Consider the following 15,896-nt stretch of genomic DNA (forward strand, 5'->3'; position numbering starts at 1 on the left):
ATTCCTTTACCTTGGTCATCTTGTAACTAAGGCACGGTGATGTCAATTAGATCGAACCATTCATCTCCATTTGTACCATTGTTAGGGCGATCTTTTTGTGAAGTCTTCGCCTGTTCAGATAATAAGCCTTGATTTTTGTACCTGGCAAATACTCACTCTTTGCACTTATCTTATTATTTGTCGCTGATGTGTAATAATCATCATTACAAGGATTGAACTTGCTGTGGTTGCTGACCCATTCTTCCTGCCTTAACCATATCGATACACCGTTGTATGAACTCGACTGGTGAGTGCAGATATTGTCAAACTCCCTTCACCTGACAAGCCCTCACCACAACGTTGTTGCTTTCAGGCCCTATCCACACCACTAGTTAGACGGTTGTTAGAAAACAGGGGAACGCTGACATCGATCAGGAAGTGTGATCCTCGTAAGTGAGGCATCAATTGACAAAAACCACCGTTTGTGCTCTTCAATAAAACACTTGCTGCTCTGGTGTTCCTGGTGCGTTTGCTCCAATCTCAAGCAGTAATGGTGTGTTTGTGTATTGGGGGAAGAAGGTGAACAATGAAATTGGGCAAGAAAAAGTGAGACAGAGAGACGGAGTGAGGAGTTAAAAGGACTTTGCTTGATGAATGGGAGTGTGAGAGTGCGAAGCTGTGAGCAGCCCCTGGTGGCTGCAAAAGCCTACTGCACCTGGTATTCCCAGGCGGTCTCCCATCCAAGTACTAACCAGGCCTGAGTCTGCTTAGCTTCCGAGATCAGACAAGATCGGGCGTTTTCAGACTAGTATGGCCGTAGGCACTTACACCCTGCATTTATGGTTCCTTAAAGGCACACAGTGTTGCATTTACAACAACTTGTTACCAGTCAATCATACTGCACTAAGCATTTCTCTTTCCTTTGCCTTTCTATTCTCCATCTCCATCTTTAGCTCCTCTACTTCACCCCCCTACACACACACACACACCACACACCCACACCACACACACCACACACGTTTATTACACAACAGGATCAACTCTTTCACACTCACTCCACTCCATTTCATGCCCATCCAAGCTGCTTTACAAATGAACTCCTTTACAAATTACAACCACAGCAACATACACACACCACAACGCTGTTTAGCCCCTACAACCTCTGCCTCATTCAATCACATCATGGCTCAGCTCTCGCCCAACTTCATATGCAAGCCTCTGGCCCTTGGTACCTTTGCTTCACAAACATTTATCTCCCTCACATTTCAATTTAACAACTCATCCAGCATCCACTGCGCTTTGTCAGAAAACGCTTACTAAAACCCACCATCCTATGTGTGTGCACGACGGCTTCCTCACATCTCTACGCAACCCTCCGGCCCTAAGTCTCACGCTATGTCCCTTCATTCTACAATCCCCAACCAGTAGAAATAGTTTATCGTTATCTACCTTCTCTTTTCCTATTCATGTCTTCAAGACTTTCATCATACCCCCCATTAACATTCTCAATTCTACAGACCACAGGCCGAAATGATATGATCTCTCCTTCCATCTTGACCATGCAAGTCCAGGTATCATTCTTGTAAATCAGTATTCTACTCCTTTCAGAAGGTGTGCTGCCAGATCCGCTCACAGTACTCCAAGTGGGGTCTATCTAACCAGGGTTTTGTAGAACTGCAGCATAACTTCAGCATCTTTCTACTTAGAAAGGACAGCAATCTGTTTGCTTTCTGGATTATTTTCTGTACGTGTCCGTGACATTTTAAAGATGTATGCACCTGAACCCCCAAGTCTCCTTGGACATGCACTTCATACCATCCAGGAAAATACCTTGATCTGTCCCTTCTTGATCCAAAAATGGATAGCCTCACTATTGCTTTCATTCAAATGCTTTTGCCACAGTTTTGCTCATTGACTTAATCTATCAATATCCCCTTGCAATTTTATGCTGTCATCTACACAGTCTACAATGCAGCCTAACTTTGTGTCATCCACAAATTATGATATATGACTTTCTGTGCCATTATCCATTTCCTTAATAAATAACATCAATAATTGAGGCCCGAACACAAGTCCTTGTGAGACACGACTGGTTACATCCTGCCAATTGTCTACCTATCCATTGTCTCTACTTTCTATCACCTGCCACTCAAACAATTTCCGAGCCATGTCAGGAATTTGCCCTCAATTCTGTTGGCTTCTACCTACTTAAGTGGACTTTGTCAAATTCCTTCTGGAAGTCCATGTAATCAACATCTATGGACATTATTCCCTGACAGCTCCCTTAGTCCCTCTGCAATGAATTTGTCAGGCACGACCTACCTGTCATGTGGCTCTCCCTGATTAACTCAACAATGTTTGAGGTGCTCACTTATCCCATCCTTGATTATAGACTCCAACAAATTCCCTGCCATAGGTGCTCAGCTCCATGCTCTGCAATTCCCGACTTTTCCGAGTTCTCCACTCTAAAAAAGCGTGACTGACACGTGCAACAATCCAATCCGGAGGGACGACTCCTGTATCCTGGAATTTTGAACGATGACAGTTAGGGCTTCTATGAGGCGCTTGTCTCCTTGTTTTAACACCCGCCGATGGAAACCGCCAAATCCCAGGCATTTGTCACCCTTTGATTCCAGTCATTTCCTCATTATCGATGTTTTACTCACCTTCATTTTATTCGGTTGTTTTTCCGATCCATTTTTCATTTCATCGGGATTTCTGGCAAGCTATCCTCCTTTTCTACTGAAAATACCGAGGCAAAAGTAATGATGCAACATCTCTGCCATTTCCCCGGAGTCACTAACAATGCCCCACCTTCTCTTGACCACCCGCTTTCCCTTTAGGCCAGCGGAACAAATCTTCTTGATTTTGATGTCCCTGGAAATATTCCATTCAAAATTCCTTTTGGTAGCTCTTTTACACTGCTTTGTGTCTTTCCCGCTCTCTGTAACTTTCCCAATCAGCAGGATCTATGCTGAGATTTTTGTCAATGACTGTTTTCTTCTGTGAAGCCGAGCTTTCCCTCTCAGCGGGATCAACTGGTTTTCTATTGTCTTCAATGTTTCCTTAAACATTCTCCAGTCTTCTTCAGTTCTTTGAGCCATCAGCAGATTTTCCCACCTTATTGTGGACGGTCTCGGTCTCATCTCGTTCAAGGCGGCTTTACCGAACTCTCCAACTCCAGCAGCAGATGCATGCTTTGTACTTTCAAACACTACCTTGAACTGGGTCGCGTTATCATCGCTGTATGATAAGTGGCCACGCACGACTAGCTCACTCATTAAATCCAACTCATTACTCATTACTAAATCCAGGAGGCATTCAGGACATAATGCAGTAAGAAACAGTCCTGGCAATACACCAGACATGCACTACCTTTCTGACAAATGCTTGACTACATCTCTAAATCTCTGTGCACATTAAAATCCTCAGGTGTAGTACTCTGGCTTTGTTACATATTACCTAGTTTTCTGCATTTTTACCATCTAGGACTCAGAGATGCTACCAGGCGGTCTGTACATAACACCTATTACAATTTTAGGCATTCGACTATTCCTCAGTTGCACCCACACGGTCTCCACTGAATGCATTCCCTTCATTATGTCCTCTCTCATCATTGAAAGAATTTTGTTTCTAATCACGGAGGCCACTCCACCATCTCTGCCATTTTCCATATCCGTCCTTTACCACTATCCTATAACCTCGGTCAGGTTATTAGGACAGATGTTAGGGTAGATTCTTCACTCAGCGGGTTGTGAGTTCATGGAATGCCTGCCCGTATCAGTGGTGAACTCTCCTCTTTATGGTCATTTAAGCGGGCATTGGATAGGCATGTGGAAGTTATTGGGCTAGTATAGGTTAGGTAGGATTCGGTCGGCGCAACATCGAGGGCCGAAGGGCCTGTACTGCGCTGTATCCTTCCATGTTCTATGTTCTTCACAATTATCCTTCTGGGGATCACCTTTTGCTTTGCTCAATCTGCAGCACACTCTCCGTGGTCAATATCTCACGCCAGAGTGCTCCACCATTCAAACTGATTACCATCGATCCACCTCAACTGCACCTCCCTTCCAGAATTCCCTGAGATATCAAAACTCCATCCACTGACCCTTAAGTATCCTCAACAGTAGAACACACACCACTCTCTGGAGAATATCATTCTAAAGATTAACAACACAATAACTGCCGAAAGTTCGCCTCATCTCAGTCTGAGATGATAGGAAATACAGTCTGAAAATCCAAGTCATTGGCACCTATTGCTTCTGCTTTATCCACCCGACTGTAATGAACACAACATTTTCTTGCATTTAGTCCAACATGAGTTTCCTTTTCTCAAAGCATCTTGACAGTGTCTTCAAATAGTATGATTATCTTAGTGCACAGTTAAGATTTCTAAAGTAATATCCTTATTCACTAATGTCCTTCTGTCTTCCTTAAATGTCAGGGGCTACTCCTCTTTCCAAATTCCACCTTACTGTTGTTAATAGTCTGCACTCTGGAAATGTTATTCCTTTACCTTGGTCATCTTGTAACTAAGGCACGGTGATGTCAATTAGATCGAACCATTCATCTCCATTTGTACCATTGTTAGGGCGATCTTTTTGTGAAGTCTTCGCCTGTTCAGATAATAAGCCTTGATTTTTGTACCTGGCAAATACTCACTCTTTGCACTTATCTTATTATTTGTCGCTGATGTGTAATAATCATCATTACAAGGATTGAACTTGCTGTGTTTGCTGACCCATTCTTCCTGCCTTAACCATATCGATACACCGTTGTATGAACTCGACTGGTGAGTGCAGATATTGTCAAACTCCCTTCACCTGACAAGCCCTCACCACAACGTTGTTGCTTTCAGGCCCTATCCACACCACTAGTTAGACGGTTGTTAGAAAACAGGGGAACGCTGACATCGATCAGGGAAGTGTGATCCTCGTAAGTGAGGCATCAATTGACAAAAACCACCGTTTGTGCTCTTCAATAAAACACTTGCTGCTCTGGTGTTCCTGGTGCGTTTGCTCCAATCTCAAGCAGTAATGGTGTGTTTGTGTATTGGGGAAGAAGGTGAACAATGAAATTGGGCAAGAAAAAGTGAGACAGAGAGACGGAGTGAGGAGTTAAAAGGACTTTGCTTGATGAATGGGAGTGTGAGAGTGCGAAGCTGTGAGCAGCCCTGGTGGCTGCAAAAGCCTACTGCACCTGGTATTCCCAGGCGGTCTCCCATCCAAGTACTAACCAGGCCTGAGTCTGCTTAGCTTCCGAGATCAGGCGTTTTCAGACTAGTATGGCCGTAGGCACTTACACCCTGCATTTATGGTTCCTTAAAGGCACACAGTGCTGCATTTACAACAACTTGTTACCAGTCAATCATACTGCACTAAAGCATTTCTCTTTCCTTTGCCTTTCTATTCTCCATCTCCATCTTTAGCTCCTCTACTTCACCCCCTACACACACACACACACCACACACCCACACCACACAACCACACACGTTTATTACACAACAGGATCAACTCTTTCACACTCACTCCACTCCATTTCATGCCCATCCAAGCTGCTTTACAAATGAACTCCTTTACAAATTACAACCACAGCAACATACACACACCACAACGCTGTTTAGCCCCTACAACCTCTGCCTCCATTCAATCACATCATGGCTCAGCTCTCGCCCAACTTCATATGCAAGCCTCTGGCCCTTGGTACCTTTGCTTCACAACATTTATCTCCCTCACATTTCAATATAACAACTCATCCAGCATCCACTGCGCTTTGTCAGAAAACGCTTACTAAAACCCACCATCCTATGTGTGTGCACGACGGCTTCCTCACATCTCTACGCAACCCTCCGGCCCTAAGTCTCACGCTATGTCCCTTCATTCTACAATCCCCAACCAGTAGAAATAGTTTATCGTTATCTACCTTCTCTTTCCTATTCATGTCTTCAAGACTTTCATCATACCCCCCATTAACATTCTCAATTCTACAGACCACAGGCCGAATGATATGATCTCTCCTTCCATCTTGACCATGCAAGTCCAGGTATCATTCTTGTAAATCAGTATTCTACTCCTTTCAGAAGGTGTGCTGCCCAGATCCGCTCACAGTACTCCAAGTGGGGTCTATCTAACCAGGGTTTTGTAGAACTGCAGCATAACTTCAGCATCTTTCTACTTAGAAAGGACAGCAATCTGTTTGCTTTCTGGATTATTTTCTGTACGTGTCCGTGACATTTTAAAGATGTATGCACCTGAACCCCCAAGTCTCCTTGGACATGCACTTCATACCATCCAGGAAAATACCTTGATCTGTCCCTTCTTGATCCAAAAATGGATAGCCTCACTATTGCTTTCATTCAAATGCTTTTGCCACAGTTTTGCTCATTGACTTAATCTATCAATATCCCCTTGCAATTTTATGCTGTCATCTACACAGTCTACAATGCAGCCTAACTTTGTGTCATCCACAAATTATGATATATGACTTTCTGTGCCATTATCCATTTCCTTAATAAATAACATCAATAATTGAGGCCCGAACACAAGTCCTTGTGAGACACGACTGGTTACATCCTGCCAATTGTCTACCTATCCATTGTCTCTACTTTCTATCACCTGCCACTCAAACAATTTCCGAGCCATGTCAGGAATTTGCCCTCAATTCTGTTGGCTTCTACCTACTTAAGTGGACTTTGTCAAATTCCTTCTGGAAGTCCATGTAATCAACATCTATGGACATTATTCCCTGACAGCTCCCTTAGTCCCTCTGCAATGAATTTGTCAGGCACGACCTACCTGTCATGTGGCTCTCCCTGATTAACTCAACAATGTTTGAGGTGCTCACTTATCCCATCCTTGATTATAGACTCCAACAAATTCCCTGCCATAGGTGCTCAGCTCCATGCTCTGCAATTCCCGACTTTTCCGAGTTCTCCACTCTAAAAAAGCGTGACTGACACGTGCAACAATCCAATCCGGAGGACGACTCCTGTATCCTGGGAATTTTGAACGATGACAGTTAGGGCTTCTATGAGGCGCTTGTCTCCTTGTTTTAACACCCGCCGATGGAAACCGCCAAATCCCAGGCATTTGTCACCCTTTGATTCCAGTCATTTCCTCATTATCGATGTTTTACTCACCTTCATTTTATTCGGTTGTTTTTCCCGATCCATTTTTCATTTCATCGGGATTTCTGGCAAGCTATCCTCCTTTTCTACTGAAAATACCGAGGCAAAAGTAATGATGCAACATCTCTGCCATTTCCCCGGAGTCACTAACAATGCCCCACCTTCTCTTGACCACCCGCTTTCCCTTTAGGCCAGCGGAACAAATCTTCTTGATTTTGATGTCCCTGGAAATATTCCATTCAAAATTCCTTTTGGTAGCTCTTTTACACTGCTTTGTGTCTTTCCCGCTCTCTGTAACTTTCCCAATCAGCAGGATCTATGCTGAGATTTTTGTCAATGACTGTTTTCTTCTGTGAAGCCGAGCTTTCCCTCTCAGCGGGATCAACTGGTTTTCTATTGTCTTCAATGTTTCCTTAAACATTCTCCAGTCTTCTTCAGTTCTTTGAGCCATCAGCAGATTTTCCCACCTTATTGTGGACGGTCTCGGTCTCATCTCGTTCAAGGCGGCTTTACCGAACTCTCCAACTCCAGCAGCAGATGCATGCTTTGTACTTTCAAACACTACCTTGAACTGGGTCGCGTTATCATCGCTGTATGATAAGTGGCCACGCACGACTAGCTCACTCATTAAATCCAACTCATTACTCATTACTAAATCCAGGAGGCATTCAGGACATAATGCAGTAAGAAACAGTCCTGGCAATACACCAGACATGCACTACCTTTCTGACAAATGCTTGACTACATCTCTAAATCTCTGTGCACATTAAAATCCCTCAGGTGTAGTACTCTGGCTTTGTTACATATTACCTAGTTTTCTGCATTTTTACCATCTAGGACTCAGAGATGCTACCAGGCGGTCTGTACATAACACCTATTACAATTTTAGGCATTCGACTATTCCTCAGTTGCACCCACACGGTCTCCACTGAATGCATTCCCTTCATTATGTCCTCTCTCATCATTGAAAGAATTTTGTTTCTAATCACGGAGGCCACTCCACCATCTCTGCCATTTTCCATATCCGTCCTTTACCACTATCCTATAACCTCGGTCAGGTTATTAGGACAGATGTTAGGGGTAGATTCTTCACTCAGCGGGTTGTGAGTTCATGGAATGCCCTGCCCGTATCAGTGGTGAACTCTCCTTCTTTATGGTCATTTAAGCGGGCATTGGATAGGCATGTGGAAGTTATTGGCTAGTATAGGTTAGGTAGGATTCGGTCGGCGCAACATCGAGGGCCGAAGGGCCTGTACTGCGCTGTATCCTTCCATGTTCTATGTTCTTCACAATTATCCTTCTGGGGATCACCTTTTGCTTTGCTCAATCTGCAGCACACTCTCCGTGGTCAATATCTCACGCCAGAGTGCTCCACCATTCAAACTGATTACCATCGATCCACCTCAACTGCACCTCCCTTCCAGAATTCCCTGAGATATCAAAACTCCATCCACTGACCCTTAAGTATCCTCAACAGTAGAACACACACCACTCTCTGGAGAATATCATTCTAAAGATTAACAACACAATAACTGCCGAAAGTTCGCCTCATCTCAGTCTGAGATGATAGGAAATACAGTCTGAAAATCCAAGTCATTGGCACCTATTGCTTCTGCTTTATCCACCCGACTGTTAATGAACACAACATTTTCTTGCATTTAGTCCACATGAGTTTCCTTTTCTCAAAGCATCTTGACAGTGTCTTCAAATAGTATGATTATCTTAGTGCACAGTTAAGATTTCTAAAGTAATATCCTTATTCACTAATGTCCTTCTGTCTTCCTAAATGTCAGGGGCTACTCCTCTTTCCAAATTCCACCTTACTGTTGTTAATAGTCTGCACTCTGGAAATGTTATTCCTTTACCTTGGTCATCTTGTAACTAAGGCACGGTGATGTCAATTAGATCGAACCATTCATCTCCATTTGTACCATTGTTAGGGCGATCTTTTTGTGAAGTCTTCGCCTGTTCAGATAATAAGCCTTGATTTTTGTACCTGGCAAATACTCACTCTTTGCACTTATCTTATTATTTGTCGCTGATGTGTAATAATCATCATTACAAGGATTGAACTTGCTGTGTTTGCTGACCCATTCTTCCTGCCTTAACCATATCGATACACCGTTGTATGAACTCGACTGGTGAGTGCAGATATTGTCAAACTCCCTTCACCTGACAAGCCCTCACCACAACGTTGTTGCTTTCAGGCCCTATCCACACCACTAGTTAGACGGTTGTTAGAAAACAGGGGAACGCTGACATCGATCAGGGAAGTGTGATCCTCGTAAGTGAGGCATCAATTGACAAAAACCACCGTTTGTGCTCTTCAATAAAACACTTGCTGCTCTGGTGTTCCTGGTGCGTTTGCTCCAATCTCAAGCAGTAATGGTGTGTTTGTGTATTGGGGAAGAAGGTGAACAATGAAATTGGGCAAGAAAAAGTGAGACAGAGAGACGGAGTGAGGAGTTAAAAGGACGTTGCTTGATGAATGGAGTGTGAGAGTGCGAAGCTGTGAGCAGCCCCTGGTGGCTGCAAAAGCCTACTGCCCCTGGTATTCCCAGGCGGTCTCCCATCCAAGTACTAACCAGGCCTGAGTCTGCTTACTTCCGAGATCAGACGAGATCGGGCGTTTCAGACTAGTATGGCCGTAGGCACTTACACCCTGCATTTATGGTTCCTTAAAGGCACACAGTGCTGCATTTACAACAACTTGTTACCAGTCAATCATACTGCACTAAAGCATTTCTCTTTCCTTTGCCTTTCTATTCTCCCATCTCCATCTTTAGCTCCTCTACTTCACCCCCTACACACACACACACACCACACACCCACCACACACACCCACACACGTTTATTACACAACAGGATCAACTCTTTCACACTCACTCCACTCCATTTCATGCCCATCCAAGCTGCTTTACAAATGAACTCCTTTACAAATTACAACCACAGCAACATACACACACCACAACGCTGTTTAGCCCCTACAACCTCTGCCTCCATTCAATCACATCATGGCTCAGCTCTCGCCCAACTTCATATGCAAGCCTCTGGCCCTTGGTACCTTTGCTTCACAAACATTTATCTCCCTCACATTTCAATTTAACAACTCATCCAGCATCCACTGCGCTTTGTCAGAAAACGCTTACTAAAACCCACCATCCTATGTGTGTGCACGACGGCTTCCTCACATCTCTACGCAACCCTCCGGCCCTAAGTCTCACGCTATGTCCCTTCATTCTACAATCCCCAACCAGTAGAAATAGTTTATCGTTATCTACCTTCTCTTTTCCTATTCATGTCTTCAAGACTTTCATCATACCCCCCATTAACATTCTCAATTCTACAGACCACAGGCCGAAATGATATGATCTCTCCTTCCATCTTGACCATGCAAGTCCAGGTATCATTCTTGTAAATCAGTATTCTACTCCTTTCAGAAGGTGTGCTGCCCAGATCCGCTCACAGTACTCCAAGTGGGGTCTATCTAACCAGGGTTTTGTAGAACTGCAGCATAACTTCAGCATCTTTCTACTTAGAAAGGACAGCAATCTGTTTGCTTTCTGGATTATTTTCTGTACGTGTCCGTGACATTTTAAAGATGTATGCACCTGAACCCCCAAGTCTCCTTGGACATGCACTTCATACCATCCAGGAAAATACCTTGATCTGTCCCTTCTTGATCCAAAAATGGATAGCCTCACTATTGCTTTCATTCAAATGCTTTTGCCACAGTTTTGCTCATTGACTTAATCTATCAATATCCCCTTGCAATTTTATGCTGTCATCTACACAGTCTACAATGCAGCCTAACTTTGTGTCATCCACAAATTATGATATATGACTTTCTGTGCCATTATCCATTTCCTTAATAAATAACATCAATAATTGAGGCCCGAACACAAGTCCTTGTGAGACACGACTGGTTACATCCTGCCAATTGTCTACCTATCCATTGTCTCTACTTTCTATCACCTGCCACTCAAACAATTTCCGAGCCATGTCAGGAATTTGCCCTCAATTCTGTTGGCTTCTACCTACTTAAGTGGACTTTGTCAAATTCCTTCTGGAAGTCCATGTAATCAACATCTATGGACATTATTCCCTGACAGCTCCCTTAGTCCCCTCTGCAATGAATTTGTCAGGCACGACCTACCTGTCATGTGGCTCTCCCTGATTAACTCAACAATGTTTGAGGTGCTCACTTATCCCATCCTTGATTATAGACTCCAACAAATTCCCTGCCATAGGTGCTCAGCTCCATGCTCTGCAATTCCCGACTTTTCCGAGTTCTCCACTCTAAAAAAGCGTGACTGACACGTGCAACAATCCAATCCGGAGGGACGACTCCTGTATCCTGGGAATTTTGAACGATGACAGTTAGGGCTTCTATGAGGCGCTTGTCTCCTTGTTTTAACACCGCCGATGGAAACCGCCAAATCCCAGGCATTTGTCACCCTTTGATTCCAGTCATTTCCTCATTATCGATGTTTTACTCACCTTCATTTTATTCGGTTGTTTTTCCCGATCCATTTTTCATTTCATCGGGATTTCTGGCAAGCTATCCTCCTTTTCTACTGAAAATACCGAGGCAAAAGTAATGATGCAACATCTCTGCCATTTCCCCGGAGTCACTAACAATGCCCCACCTTCTCTTGACCACCCGCTTTCCCTTTAGGCCAGCGGAACAAATCTTCTTGATTTTGATGTCCCTGGAAATATTCCATTCAAAATTCCTTTTGGTAGCTCTTTTACACTGCTTTGTGTCTTTCCCGCTCTCTGTAACTTTCCCAATCAGCAGGATCTATGCTGAGATTTTTGTCAATGACTGTTTTCTTCTGTGAAGCCGAGCTTTCCCTCTCAGCGGGATCAACTGGTTTTCTATTGTCTTCAATGTTTCCTTAAACATTCTCAGTCTTCTTCAGTTCTTTGAGCCATCAGCAGATTTTCCCACCTTATTGTGGACGGTCTCGGTCTCATCTCGTTCAAGGCGGCTTTACCGAACTCTCCAACTCCAGCAGCAGATGCATGCTTTGTACTTTCAAACACTACCTTGAACTGGGTCGCGTTATCATCGCTGTATGATAAGTGGCCACGCACGACTAGCTCACTCATTAAATCCAACTCATTACTCATTACTAAATCCAGGAGGCATTCAGGACATAATGCAGTAAGAAACAGTCCTGGCAATACACCAGACATGCACTACCTTTCTGACAAATGCTTGACTACATCTCTAAATCTCTGTGCACATTAAAATCCCTCAGGTGTAGTACTCTGGCTTTGTTACATATTACCTAGTTTTCTGCATTTTTACCATCTAGGACTCAGAGATGCTACCAGGCGGTCTGTACAGAACACCTATTACAATTTTAGGCATTCGACTATTCCTCAGTTGCACCCACACGGTCTCCACTGAATGCATTCCCTTCATTATGTCCTCTCTCATCATTGAAAGAATTTTGTTTCTAATCACGGAGGCCACTCCACCATCTCTGCCATTTTCCATATCCGTCCTTTACCACTATCCTATAACCTCGGTCAGGTTATTAGAACAGATGTTAGGGGTAGATTCTTCACTCAGCGGGTTGTGAGTTCATGGAATGCCCTGCCCGTATCAGTGGTGAACTCTCCTTCTTTATGGTCATTTAAGCGGGCATTGGATAGGCATGTGGAAGTTATTGGGCTAGTATAGGTTAGGTAGGATTCGGTCGGCGCAACATCGAGGGCCGAAGGGCCTGTACTGCGCTGTATCCTTCCATGTTCTATGTTCTTCACAATTATCCTTCTGGGGATCACCTTTTGCTTTGCTCAATCTGCAGCACACTCTCCGTGGTCAATATCTCACGCCAGAGTGCTCCACCATTCAAACTGATTACCATCGATCCACCTCAACTGCACCTCCCTTCCAGAATTCCCTGAGATATCAAAACTCCATCCACTGACCCTTAAGTATCCTCAACAGTAGAACACACACCACACTCTGGAGAATATCATTCTAAAGATTAACAACACAATAACTGCCGAAAGTTCGCCTCATCTCAGTCTGAGATGATAGGAAATACAGTCTGAAAATCCAAGTCATTGGCACCTATTGCTTCTGCTTTATCCACCCGACTGTTAATGAACACAACATTTTCTTGCATTTAGTCCAACATGAGTTTCCTTTTCTCAAAGCATCTTGACAGTGTCTTCAAATAGTATGATTATCTTAGTGCACAGTTAAGATTTCTAAAGTAATATCCTTATTCACTAATGTCCTTCTGTCTTCCTTAAATGTCAGGGGCTACTCCTCTTTCCAAATTCCACCTTACTGTTGTTAATAGTCTGCACTCTGGAAATGTTATTCCTTTACCTTGGTCATCTTGTAACTAAGGCACGGTGATGTCAATTAGATCGAACCATTCATCTCCATTTGTACCATTGTTAGGGCGATCTTTTTGTGAAGTCTTCGCCTGTTCAGATAATAAGCCTTGATTTTTGTACCTGCAAATACTCACTCTTTGCACTTATCTTATTATTTGTCGCTGATGTGTAATAATCATCATTACAAGGATTGAACTTGCTGTGTTTGCTGACCCATTCTTCCTGCCTTAACCATATCGATACACCGTTGTATGAACTCGACTGGTGAGTGCAGATATTGTCAAACTCCCTTCACCTGACAAGCCCTCACCACAACGTTGTTGCTTTCAGGCCCTATCCACACCACTAGTTAGACGGTTGTTAGAAAACAGGGAACGCTGACATCGATCAGGGAAGTGTGATCCTCGTAAGTGAGGCATCAATTGACAAAAACCACCGTTTGTGCTCTTCAATAAAACACTTGCTGCTCTGGTGTTCCTGGTGCGTTTGCTCCAATCTCAAGCAGTAATGGTGTGTTTGTGTATTGGGGGAAGAAGGTGAACAATGAAATTGGGCAAGAAAAAGTGAGACAGAGAGACGGAGTGAGGAGTTAAAAGGACGTTGCTTGATGAATGGGAGTGTGAGAGTGCGAAGCTGTGAGCAGCCCCTGGTGGCTGCAAAAGCCTACTGCACCTGGTATTCCCGGCGGTCTCCCATCCAAGTACTAACCAGGCCTGAGTCTGCTTAGCTTCCGAGATCAGGCGTTTTCAGACTAGTATGGCCGTAGGCACGTACACCCTGCATTTATGGTTCCTTAAAGGCACACAGTGCTGCATTTACAACAACTTGTTACCAGTCAATCATACTGCACTAAAGCATTTCTCTTTCCTTTGCCTTTCTATTCTCCCATCTCCATCTTTAGCTCCTCTACTTCACCCCCTACACACACACACACACCACACACCCACCACCACACACACCCCCACACGTTTATTACACAACAGGATCAACTCTTTCACACTCACTCCACTCCATTTCATGCCCATCCAAGCTGCTTTACAAATGAACTCCTTTACAAATTACAACCACAGCACATACACACACCACAACGCTGTTTAGCCCCTACAACCTCTGCCTCCATTCAATCACATCATGGCTCAGCTCTCGCCCAACTTCATATGCAAGCCTCTGGCCCTTGGTACCTTTGCTTCACAAACATTTATCTCCCTCACATTTCAATTTAACAACTCATCCAGCATCCACTGCGCTTTGTCAGAAAACGCTTACTAAAACCCACCATCCTATGTGTGTGCACGACGGCTTCCTCACATCTCTACGCAACCCTCCGGCCCTAAGTCTCACGCTATGTCCCTTCATTCTACAATCCCCAACCAGTAGAAATAGTTTATCGTTATCTACCTTCTCTTTTCCTATTCATGTCTTCAAGACTTTCATCATACCCCCATTAACATTCTCAATTCTACAGACCACAGGCCGAAATGATATGATCTCTCCTTCCATCTTGACCATGCAAGTCCAGGTATCATTCTTGTAAATCAGTATTCTACTCCTTTCAGAAGGTGTGCTGCCCAGATCCGCTCACAGTACTCCAAGTGGGGTCTATCTAACCAGGGTTTTGTAGAACTGCAGCATAACTTCAGCATCTTTCTACTTAGAAAGGACAGCAATCTGTTTGCTTTCTGGATTATTTTCTGTACGTGTCCGTGACATTTTAAAGATGTATGCACCTGAACCCCCAAGTCTCCTTGGACATGCACTTCATACCATCCAGGAAAATACCTTGATCTGTCCCTCTTGATCCAAAAATGGATAGCCTCACTATTGCTTTCATTCAAATGCTTTTGCCACAGTTTTGCTCATTGACTTAATCTATCAATATCCCCTTGCAATTTTATGCTGTCATCTACACAGTCTACAATGCAGCCTAACTTTGTGTCATCCACAAATTATGATATATGACTTTCTGTGCCATTATCCATTTCCTTAATAAATAACATCAATAATTGAGGCCCGAACACAAGTCCTTGTGAGACACGACTGGGTACATCCTGCCAATTGTCTACCTATCCATTGTCTCTACTTTCTATCACCTGCCACTCAAACAATTTCCGAGCCATGTCAGGAATTTGCCCTCAATTCTGTTGGCTTCTACCTACTTAAGTGGACTTTGTCAAATTCCTTCTGGAAGTCCATGTAATCAACATCTATGGACATTATTCCCTGACAGCTCCCTTAGTCCCCTCTGCAATGAATTTGTCAGGCACGACCTACCTGTCATGTGGCTCTCCCTGATTAACTCAACAATGTTTGAGGTGCTCACTTATCCCATCCTTGATTATAGACTCCAACAAATTCCCTGCCATAGGTGCTCAGCTCCATGCTCTGCAATTCCCGACTTTTCCGAGTTCTCCACTCTAAAAAAGCG

The 15,896-nt window shown here is 43.8% G+C and overlaps 2 non-coding genes and 2 pseudogenes across 2 annotated transcripts; all 4 read right to left on the reverse strand.

Annotated features, from left to right (window-relative positions):
• Positions 1 to 682: 682 nt before the first annotated feature.
• On the reverse strand, positions 683 to 801 carry LOC132830649 (5S ribosomal RNA). Its single transcript, XR_009646427.1, has one exon. It is a non-coding gene; the product is annotated as a 5S ribosomal RNA (ribosomal RNA).
• A 4,365-nt stretch (positions 802 to 5,166) lies between these two features.
• Positions 5,167 to 5,275, reverse strand: LOC132830667 (5S ribosomal RNA; annotated as a pseudogene).
• A 4,366-nt stretch (positions 5,276 to 9,641) lies between these two features.
• Positions 9,642 to 9,758, reverse strand: LOC132830657 (5S ribosomal RNA). Its single transcript, XR_009646435.1, has one exon. It is a non-coding gene; the product is annotated as a 5S ribosomal RNA (ribosomal RNA).
• Positions 9,759 to 14,131: 4,373 nt separating this feature from the next.
• LOC132830672 (5S ribosomal RNA) lies at positions 14,132 to 14,239 on the reverse strand (annotated as a pseudogene).
• Positions 14,240 to 15,896: the final 1,657 nt, after the last annotated feature.

Source organism: Hemiscyllium ocellatum, chromosome 31, assembly GCF_020745735.1.
Source record: "Hemiscyllium ocellatum isolate sHemOce1 chromosome 31, sHemOce1.pat.X.cur, whole genome shotgun sequence".
NCBI classification, from domain to species: Eukaryota; Metazoa; Chordata; class Chondrichthyes; order Orectolobiformes; family Hemiscylliidae; genus Hemiscyllium; species Hemiscyllium ocellatum.